At 33.0% G+C, this 11,864-nt stretch overlaps 1 long non-coding RNA gene across 1 annotated transcript; it reads right to left on the bottom strand.

Moving 5' to 3' along the window:
- Positions 1-796: 796 nt before the first annotated feature.
- On the bottom strand, positions 797-10,218 carry LOC134230522 (uncharacterized). The gene is made up of 2 exons (XR_009984370.1): positions 10,132-10,218; positions 797-1,053 (listed from the first exon to the last, which is right to left on the bottom strand). It is a non-coding gene; the product is annotated as an uncharacterized LOC134230522 (long non-coding RNA).
- Positions 10,219-11,864: the final 1,646 nt, after the last annotated feature.

Consider the following 11,864-nt stretch of genomic DNA (forward strand, 5'->3'; position numbering starts at 1 on the left):
TCTCCCCTTGGAAGAGGGTGTGGCCTTTCATTTGATCCCCTTCACCTAAGGATACTTTGTGGCAAGTTTGGTTGAAATTGGCCCAGTGGTTCTTGAGAAGAAAATGAAAATGTAAAACGTTTATGACAATGACAACTACAACAACAATGACGATGACAGACAAATTTTGATCAGAAAAGCTCACTTGAGCCTTTGGCTCAGATGAGCTAAAAAAATTGAAATTGAAACTTAAATTGGTAATTGGGTAACTCTTACATTATATATTCTTGAAAGTGAAAGATTTTTTGCACTACCTAATCATTATGTATACACTGTATCTGAAAGTAAAAGTTACCTACAAATTTGTTCTCCTTGTGGCTTGTCTTATTTCTCAGTGAAAAACTAAATAATTTAGCATTAATTTTATTAGATTATCTTAACTGAAAGGAAAATTATACAATCTTTTAGTGGTTCTCTGAATTTATTTTTTCAATTTTCTAAGTGCCGGAGGCAGTTCAAAGGGATTATACGATATATATACACAGGGAAATTTTCACCCCCTTTGTTTTTCTCTCAATTTGTCGAATTTAAATCTTGGCAAATTCAAAGAACACAGTATACTTTCTTAAAAAGTACAGTGAATGGGCAAACTCAAATCTGACAAAATGATTTGCAAGTGTGAAAGGGCAAAAATAACATGTGGTGAAAATTACCCTGTTTACAGTATATACAATTACTAAGAGATAATTCATAACAATGTATCAATTTTGCTGAAAGATAGTGGGATCATTAAGATTCGGTTCCAAACTAACAGTAGTGTGTTTTGGTATAATATTTAATGTCTACTGGACATCAGTAATTAAGTGACATACAGAGTTTATAGTGACAGCCATTGGATATATTTCTTTTGCACAAGAGATCCTTCTTGCTAAATTTTATAAAAGTCACACTGGTGACCTCCTCAGCTTGTTTCAAAAAATGTCTTGACATTTGGCCCAGTCTCTCTTCCAGTATTCTTCTTTATATAACCAGTCCTCCTTTCCAGTGCATGGACTCACTCCATATGAAAACCACCTACAATGTGAAGAGGCAGTTCTATTAATGCCAGTCTGTTTGTCTGCAAAAACTTTAACCTTGCCCATAACTTTTGATTTAGTGGAGCTACTACTTTCATATTTCACATGTGTATTCCCTGTGACAAGACCTTTCTTTGGGTACCACCAAATTTGACCTTTTGACCTTGACCTTGGAGTTTGACCCACTTTTACACAAAAATTCCAAACTTTTACTTTGGCCATAACTTTTAAATGGTACAAGCAAATTCAAAGAATTGTGGTACGTCCCCCGCTTTCGGTGTCTTTGTGGGCGAGATTTTATTTTTTAGGGTCAAGGTCAAAGTTATTGGTATCCCATGAAAGGTCTTGCCACAAAGAATACATATATTTATAAAGTGCCACGCCACAGCATGATACGCCCGTCAAAAAATTACACAATTATCTTTAACAGTTAAGAGTGCAAGAAAATCACCGTCAACCTTGATTCTAAGATTTCCATGATTTTTCCATTTTATAAAAAAATATTTCTTTATCCATCCCCTCTGCTGTAGGCATAATTATAACAAATATTAGATAACTGATAGATTTCTGTACTGTTTGTGTTAAGACTTTGTCAAATGCCGGCCATCATAATAAACAATATCAAATTAGTCTTAACAACTTAATCTATGCCAAATTAATTTCGAAAAGAAAGGCTGGCCATCAAATGACATATGCTATAAACTGATCAGCAGTTCTTCTGTCTAATCCCCAAAGGATACAGATAAGGCAGCACTTGATCAGATAGCCTTCCTACATAGAACTCATTAATTAATCTTTGACAAGATGCTCGTCTACTCATTACTCCTTAAATATTAATGGATCTGCACTTTTTATCCTAAAACACTTTTAAAACATATAAAATACTTCATGATTTCTTTTTAGATTTAATGCCAGACAGGTTTTATATTTAATTCATATGGACAAGTAGGCATGCTGATTCAACCCCACCCCATAAAATTAGTTTTTAATTAATTAATATTATATAATATCAGATTATTGGTTTACTATGCATTATCAAATAAGTTTTAATTACTTTTCATCAAATTCATTTTAAAACTTAGGCTAGCCAACAAGAGCTATTTTTAATCTAACAGCTAGGCTGGCTGTCCATTTGCCCAATACCCAAGGGATATTGATAATACCAATGCTCTACTAGTTACCTCCTCACACTAAACTCATTAATTTCTCTCTAATTTCACATGCAACTTTCTGCTATCAAAATTCTTCTTGACCAGTGCTTGATAATTATGCCCATGGGACAAACTGAATTCCTCTCATTAACATTGAAATTTGTTTAAGATTCCTGTAAAGTATATGATGAAAAAAATAAGTTTTTACTTGATTTAATACTTTTTAATAAGGATACAACTATTTTTTATATTTTTAGGGTTATGAAATTTAAAATTTTAAAAAATTTCACTAAAATTAAAGGTCACAGTGACCTTGAAATAGGTTGCGACACACCTTCTACCTAAGATGTATACTTTTGCCAAGTTTGATAGCTGTAGGTCTAATAGTTTTCTAGTTATGAGCCGGACAGGATTTTTCCATATTTGGCCATAGCATCTTTATTAAAGGTCAGAGCAACCTACTTTTTGTGCGCGACACACCGTCTACCCAAGAAGGAAGTATCAGTCGACAAAGTTTGATAATCCTAGGCCTAATAGTATTGAAGTTATGAGCCGGACACGAATGGACAGACGGACAGACGGACGGACAGACAGCTAGACGGACGGACGGACATGAAGCCTATAACATAATACGTCCCATCTTAAGACGGGCGTATAAAAATATGAAAGTGCTAGTTTCTACCGTTCAAAGTTTTTGAAAAGTAGTTAAAAGTCCAAGGTCAAGGTCAAAGGGTCAAAGTTCTGGGTATGCAATGAAAGGTCTTCTCACAAGGATTACATACATGAAGTACAAAAGCCCTTACCCTTACCATTTAAAAGTTATGGTCGAGGTTAAAGTTTTTTCAGAAGTACGTAAATCTCCAAGGTCAAGGTCAAAAGGTCAATGTTGTTGGTATACTATGAAAGGTCTTGTCACAAAGAATACATATGTGAAATATAAAAGTCCTTGTATCTACCGTTCAAAAGTTGTGACTAAGGTTATAATTTTCAAAAAATAATAAAAACTCCAAGGTCAAGGTCAAAAGGTCAAAGTTCTTGGTATCCAATGAAAGGTCTTCTTACAACAATAACATATGTATTAAGTATTAAAGCCATAGCCCTTGCCGTTAAAAATTATGGTCAAGGTTATAGTTTTCTCATAAGTACGTAAATTTCCAAGGTCAAGGTCAAAAGGTCAAAGTTGTTGGTATCCAATGAAAGATCTTGTCACAAAAAATAAATATGTGAAACACGAAAGTCCTAGTATCTACCATTCAAAAGTTATGGCCAAAGTAAAAGTTTGAAATTTTGAGTAAAAGTTGGTCAAACTCCAAGGTCAAGGTCAAAAGGTCAAATTTTGTGGTACCCAAAGAAAGGTCTTATCACAAGGAATACACATATGAAATATGAAAATCATAGCTCCACTAAATCAAAAGTTATGGGCAAGGTTAAAGTTTTTGTGATGGACGGACAGACTGACGGACAGACAGATGGACGGACAGACGAATGAGATTTAATGTCCCCTCGCTTTCGCATTCAGGGCCATTGAGCAGTAAGGGTTCTTTATCGTGCAAGTGCCTACTGTGACACAGGATCTCCGTTTTTAAAGTCATATCCGAAAGACCCATGACTTTCACTTCTAATGCCGAGTGCCTGGCGAAGGAACAGTCACTACCTATTTCTACATCTTGGGTTTGAAGCGTCGCCGCGAACGAGAAGGCTCTACCACTAGGCTACCGTGATCAGTACCTCCATCTAGATCCCTGCATGGATGAATACCGGATATACAGACAAAGGAGTTAATATAATTAAATGTTCATATAATACACCAATTCCACAAATTCATATCAAATCGCAATCATCTCAGAGGAGAGAAAAAATGTGAAAACATTACAATGTGTGAAAATAATCTATGTACAGTATCACTCTTATTGAGTAAACATAACTTGCATGTAGCATATTTACACATCTTAAATACCAAGCTAGCATATCAATTATGATCTATAAAGGCAACGGAATTAGATATACGAGATAATTCTGACTTCTGGGGCACCCCATGTACTAAATAATTTCTGTCATTTTAATAGTTTGATACCCCCTTTTGATCTGAAACTGAATGTTGGTTCAAGTGTAAATAAAGGGCAGTTGTATGTTATGAAGTTTAAGATCTACAGTCCCTGAAACGTTCTACTTTCCCATTTTTCCTTTCACTCACCGTTCGTTCAGCGTTCGTTCACCGTTCGCTCTTCGTTCACAGTATTGCATTCACTGTTCACCGTGCGCTTGCTTTCACCGTTCCGTTTATTTTGCATTCACCGTTCACTCATCATTCAGTCTTCATTGTCATTCGGAACTTCGAAGTGAAAGGACTTATCTTTTTGATGGTAAGGATTTACACGTTTTTTAATTAAATAACTTAGATATCGTGTTTGAAGATTAATTATTTCATTGCAAAAATTATCTATGATATTTATATTTCTATTATTAAAACCCAGCTGTAACTTATTTCATGAAATTTTACCTGGAAAATAATACATCAAGTACCTACATGTATGTAGAATGATGCTAAAATATTAACTTTAAAAAAGAGCAATGTACAAATGCTTCATGCACGGCATCAATTTGTTGTAATTTTAAAGACGACAAATCATTAAAGGATGTATAATAATTAATCCAAGTCTTTTACAAGAAAAGAATACACAAAAAATTATTTCTACAGTAACACATATTTTAAACTACACGTAGGTCTGAGAATTATGAACAGACGTACTGCAAATATTCAATTAATTAAATATCTTTAGAGCTAATTAAATTGATAGTGTAATTTTAAATTTTAGAAAAGACCAACTGTTTAAAATAGTCTATTATTAGAGAAGGAAAAGTCCTTCCTTCACCGTACCTAAACATATGTTTAAATATATGTTTGCAATTCAGTATAATTAAGACCCCCCCCCCCCCCCCCCTGGTGCCTTTTCTCCCGAAATAAAATTCTTAGTATTTTCAGTACATTTTAAATAATATTTAATGTGTATTGTAGCACAAGAAAATCAGTCTTAAAACCAACAGTCATTAAACAATAGTATTTTAGAATACACTTGTGCCGACAGTAATATTTTAAATTGGCAGGGAATATGTTTCAAATTCAATTTAAAACTTAATCCTTCCAAGTATATATTCCCATTCTTTATTTATTTTTTCTGCAGGAATGCAAAAATCAGATCTAGAAATGATAGGGAAAAATATTAAAACTTCTTGGAAATTCTAAGTGACTCTTTGCCTTCGACATGTTCGGTGAAACGCGATTTCCACACCTCCACTGTGTGGAATGATTTTGATTGACAGGACAAGCACACTACTAGCTTGTGGACTTCCTGTGAACCGTGTGAATTTGATGTAGGAAAATAAAAGCCAATGATTATTGTCAAATGGATTTGTTAATCTAAAAAAAATTGATTACCTTTACTGCTTGGAATATTTAGAAAAAATAATAAGAATTTTTATTTGATGCAACAGATATCTGAAATTTGAGGGGGTATCTCTCTCTCTCTCTCTCTCTCTCTCTCTCTCTCACACATTTCTCTGTTCAATAAAAACTATGACAGCACATTTTTTATTTAGTTTTGAAAATTTAATCTATTACTAATAATTTGAATGCCTCTTTCCATCATCTTGTCCGAGTATAATTACTGCCGGGAAATGTCTACAGATACATGTAGAAGTTAGCTAAAATAATCATCAAAAAAGACACATAAATATAGAATATTTTGCATTAGAATTTAAAAAAAACGAGAGTTTTTATGCAATACGTGTACAGACAATTGTGAATTTAAAAAAAAATCTGTTATTTTACTCAGAATCGAATCGCCTTGGCACGGAAATACATGTATGGTTGTTTCAACCACGTACAATGTAATTAATTCATTCTTATAAGATGTAGTTTTATCTTCTGCAGTCCACATTATTTTAATAGTGAAAAACATAAGCATATTCACTATATAACACATTCATTTTATATTTAATTTACATGCGTTCGGTAACAAATACACATTATGGCAATCAAAATCTTGTTATAAAAATATCTATTTAAAACATAGGTACACATGTGAACAGAAAAGATGTTTTTATTATTTATCTATTTATTTATTGTTTATTTATATTAAAGCACTTGAAATTAGAATTATAGAATAACAGAATAATCTTAATGCAAGGAAAAGATCGGAGGCATTCGGAATAAATCGTTCATCTTGCGTTCACCGTTCATTCACCGTTCACTTTGCGCTCGCATTCGCGCTCTGTTCGCGTTCTCTGTTCACTCACCATTCACCAAGTTGCATTCAGCGTTCGCATATTGTTCACTCACCGTTTGCTCTGCGTTTGTTCAGCGTTCGTTCACCGTTCAAGTTGGAAAGTAGAACGTTTCAGGGACTGTATATATTTTAACAATAAAGAAGATTAAAGATCATCCCCACTGTGGAAAGCTGACGACCATGCAACAAATTATAAATTAAAGAAGCTGATCAGCCGGGGATATCTGCCCCTCCATATTGATCATAATAATTATATGCAAGTATTTATGAATGAACACCCCCCCCCTCCCCCCAAATCTAAATCTATCTAAAATAGATTTATTGCTCTTGGTCAGTTTTTTTAACTGTAAAAAAATGAGGTGTTTTTGGATTGGGTATGTCGGTATAACTTTTCATGATATGCCCTCGCACTTACCTCTAAAACTTACTGAAGACCTGAAGCATAGATTACTTATGAAATATTTGTAAAACCTACAGATAAATATGCTGACATATTTCTGTATTATATATTTTTGCCAAAGGAAATATTTTTGTTTCAAAAATGATGAAAATATCAGTATACAGTATACGTATGTACATACATCGATATCTTCAGTGCGAGTTACGCTCAGCATCAATAAAACATTTTTGCTTTTGAAGCAGGATGAAAATTTACTTTTGTATACCTGCATGAAATTATCTCAGAAGATTTCGTAAAATAGATCAACGGCTGATGTACGTACGTAAATTGCGGCTATATATGATATGTAACAGTACCAACTCTCCCTCTGGTACTAAGAAACTGGCTTACCCTCATCCAAGTTCTAGACTTTGTTTAGTGGAATTGCAAACAATTAATATCCAAATCCTTCAATTTCGTACATTGTGTTTTTTTATTATTGATATTTTTGCACAAGCTAGTCCAGTATTATGCAAGGGTTAATGTACGAGTAGCGCTCCATCCCTTAAAAGTAATGGAGCAGAGGCCCATTACTCTTAAGGAATGGAGCGCTACGAGTATATTAACCCGCGTAAAATCCGCCTTTCTGAATGCTTGTTTTTATTGTTTGTTAATACATAATAAAAAATATTTATATGATACATTGTAAATACTTTTTACATATTAGTAGTAGTATTTTTATGTATAATATAGAAAGAAAAACTAAAAAAAGTGTACTGAATTTAATCTAAATAAAAGTCTTTCAACTGCCTCGTTAGCTCAGTGAAATGAGCATCGGACTGCTATGGTGAGGGTATCGGGTTCGATTCTCATCATAAGTGATCTAATTTTCTTAATGTGAAACTAACCTTTAAAATTTTCCAAAACTCTTCTCTAAAATTTTCTAAGTTCTTTCCTTGGTAGAGGCACAGAAAGGAGAATAAGACCATAACAAATTTCGTTTCAATGTAATTTGCAACTCTCCATTCCTTAAAAGTAATGGAGCGCTCAAACAAAAGAATGACGTCACAGGTGGATTTTACTTTGCTTGTATTACAAAGGGCAGACGTGGTTATGATATTCCATTTTTTTCACAGTGGTGGATTCAGAAGGGTTGGACACCTTTGAATTTGCTAAAGAGAGAGGGATCGAGAGAGAGTTCCATTATTTTTTTTTAATTTCAGTGAAAGGTTCATGAAGTAATAAATGTAGAAATTCAGTTGTGAAAACAACATGGACCCAACCCCCGATAAAAGTGATACTACATCCCTGTATCTGTTTATCTAAATGTAAGCGTACGTTAGAACAACTCTTTCCCACTTCAACCCCCCTCTTCACCCCCTTTTTGAATTTTTTTTTTTTAGATCCAAGTCTGTTTCACTTAAACATTTACAAGCTACATGTAGTAATCTAGTAATCACGTAAAGCAGTATTAAGATTAGTCTTTAAAATAACAATAGTATCCTACTACATGTATTTAAAGAAAATTTAAACAAAAATAGTATTTTATACAGCTTTAGAAAGAAACAAGCAATTGAAGAGGGGTGAACCTGGAGATGATAGAAATAGAGCTCTGTTAATAATTTAATGGTATCATCATGCAAGTAAAGTTTAAGTGATTCATCTTGAAAAAAAAAATTCAATCATTTGAAAGAGCACAAACTTAATTAATTACAGTCTTTATGACGTCACAACTGATGTATATGTATTACTCTTAACATCATGTTTGAAGAGAAATGTAAAATCAACTAATTTATGATTTTTTTGTTTGAGTTTTGAATTCAAATAATATAAATTGCAGATCAAGCCTCTCCACAAATATCCATTTCAAACGAACTACTGACTATTTTTTTTAACATATTGTGTGTAAATTTAATTGTACTTATATAAACCAAATATTACTGAATGATTAACAAAACTTGCGAATCTTTGAGGCATCAAAATTAAAAAGTAAAGTAATATTTCATATTGGCCATACGTACGAACAACAATTATAGCGTGTAGATTTGTATGAGCAATATCTATATATATGGCAAGTATTAAAATTGTTCTTGACTGTGGCCACATTTAATTTTGGGAAATTATGCCGAAAAATCGGCATTTTTGAACGTTTTTATGAAACCGTCGTCTTCAATCCATCGCACGTGCCTAACTGAGCATTATTTGACAAAATGAGTTACGCAAGGAAAAGAAGTATGTTGTCCTCTAATAATTTACGTTATAATACCTGCCATAAATAGAAACTCTATTTTTGTGAAAAACATAGGGCCAAATATAACGGTTCGTGGCTTTAGCTCTTTTGATCAGAAAAGCTTACTTGAGCCTTCGGCTCAGGTGAGCTAAAACATATGAAATATATGTATGACTAGCGGTATATTTGATAAAGAAATTTGGGAATTATTGGCAACAATTTATTTCACACATTTCACATTAAAAAATATCAGAAGACAATGAAAAAATACAGAGGTGAACTATTTCAATTCATCGTTTCATATAATTTAAACGTATTACATTTGGCTGTGTATTCTTTTTAGCGTTTTTGGTGGAAAGAAATATCCGCAAATTCAAGTACAACGTTAATTGTCTGGCACATTTATCTATCAAGAAGACATTAAGATATGTGCTAAATCAAATCAATGCCAACTTGTTCAAAATCCAATTTCCCCCAAATATTGTACGCACTAAATATAATACATTTATAGTAAATGTTTAAAAAACAAAAGATGATAAATTTTTCAATTGTGAAACTCAGTATTTAAAATTTTGATACGGTTGCAGTTCAAGTGCAACTTCCTACTTCACAAGATGGCGACAGATACCTACTTCACATGATGGCGAAAGATAGCATGTTGTAAAATGAACTTTGATGAAACACTTTTTTCGAGATGAATAAAAAAATTTTTGTTTTGGCATATTGATGGATATTTAATGGATTAAAGAAATCAATAAAATGTATATTCAATTCTTAATTGTGATTTATTTTTCTCAATAAAATTATTTCAAAAGTTATGAAAATTGTATAGATTTATTTTAAAATTGACCTACATTTTACAGATTTGGGGTCATTTTTCGTAAATTTAAGCCGTAGAAAGGTCGATCCTTTAAATAGGGTGACCCCAACGGTTCTGAGAAAAAAAAGTATCGACCTATACCCTGTAAATTACGGTATATGTATAGCATAGTTTCTATGGTTTCAGATGGACTAAAAATCAATCACATACAATGGGGACCATTCCTCCTTTTTCTTTTTTCTTTCTTTTCTGGCTGCCCTCTGTTTTTCCTCAATCCTGTTCTTCTCAGCTGATGCTAAATCTGTATAATAAAGAATTTAAAAGCATTTTAACAAAGTGAGAGATCCAAGGGTCTCAACAATCACTTGAATGTACTTGTAATATGATCTTGTAAATGAGCCATACTAGTGACCTTGAACTTGCTAAATTGGCCTTAGATTAACAAAAGGCCCATGGGCCACATCGCTCACCCGAGTAATTTTGACCATGCTGTTCTTTATCAGATTTTCCCCTTGTAATAACCCACTGTGATTCCAAATTATGGCCCCAATCATGATTTGAACAATTGAGAATCTACACTGCCCCAGGTAGTTAGAATGATCTAACTGTGTCTCGGTACAAGCCCTCACCACAGTTAGAATACGTCCCATATACTAGCAATGTAGCAAATCGGAGCAAATCCTCTCCGAAACGATTTTGAAGAATATAAAAGGATTTGCACTGGAAATAACTACCAAATTAATCAAAACAAACCTTTTTGAGATTGCTTATGCCTTTTATCCCAGAAAATAATCCATCTAAAGACGAAAATCCAATTAATTTTCTCAACGTTTTTCTCTCGCTTCAAATTTACCTGCCATGTTTACATTCGGAACTCTCTAGATTGTTCTTAGTAAATTCACTGAGTTATAGTGAGTACGAGTTATCGCTCATGTTTCTTTTGCTACATTACAAATACACAGAACGAATTCTGTGGTTAAACAGGGTGCGTAAGACAATATCATTTTAACGACAGAACGTTCTATCTATGCCCCAGGATGCTTCCACATAAGTTTCAGCTTTTCCATACATGCCAACTTTTGAAAATTCCCATGGGGGATTTTGCGCACAACGACATTTTTCAAAGCTTTAAATTCGCAACATTTTGTCATGAAATTAAATGATTATGACATGATCCTTTTTTTTAAAAATTTATAATATAATTAATATCACTTATTAATACTACTAAAGGATAAAAATAACACAAAAATAAGGTTTTTCTTTTCAAAATTGAAATATTTTTGCTCAAATAGGTGCCCCTCTCACTAAAGATGGGGTATTTAGTTACAAATTTAAACTTTTTTTTTACCAGCTAGGACACATAATTTAGTGAACAAGAGGCCCAAGGGCCTTGAATCGCTCTTCTGATAAATTGTACAATCTATCACTTCTATTAGAAGCCTCCAACTCTATTAGTATCATAAGACCCAAAATGCATCAACTTACAAAGTTTGATAATATTTAGCCAGTTAAGACTGAAGATATCATAATATAATTATAAAATACCATAAGTAGGTCACAGTAACCTACCTTTTGATTGAAATTTTCTGATGACTCAAGATACCGTATTTGGCCGAGTATAATACGCATTGATGTAAAATACGCACCCCCCTTTTTGAGTCTGAAACTGGGGGAAAAAAACACAGTTCGGATGTATTATATGCAATGGAAAATTTTAACAAGCGATGTTCTGAACTTTGAAAATCGTGGTAATTTGTACGAAAATCGGCGCGAAGATTAAGTGTCAAAAATTTACAGAACACACATTTATTTTCAAATACATTTATATTTTTTTCTTAATCTGCAATTTCCATATCGCGGCAATCTGGAGAAAATTATTTATTCATGAATTTCAACTAAGCACAAGATAATGTTGTGTAAAGGTGTTAACAGAATTTATTTTT

This window comes from Saccostrea cucullata, unplaced genomic scaffold, assembly GCF_032062105.1.
Source record: "Saccostrea cucullata isolate Sc308-1 unplaced genomic scaffold, CSIRO_AGI_Scuc_v1 ctg4923, whole genome shotgun sequence".
Classification (NCBI taxonomy): domain Eukaryota; kingdom Metazoa; phylum Mollusca; class Bivalvia; order Ostreida; family Ostreidae; genus Saccostrea; species Saccostrea cuccullata.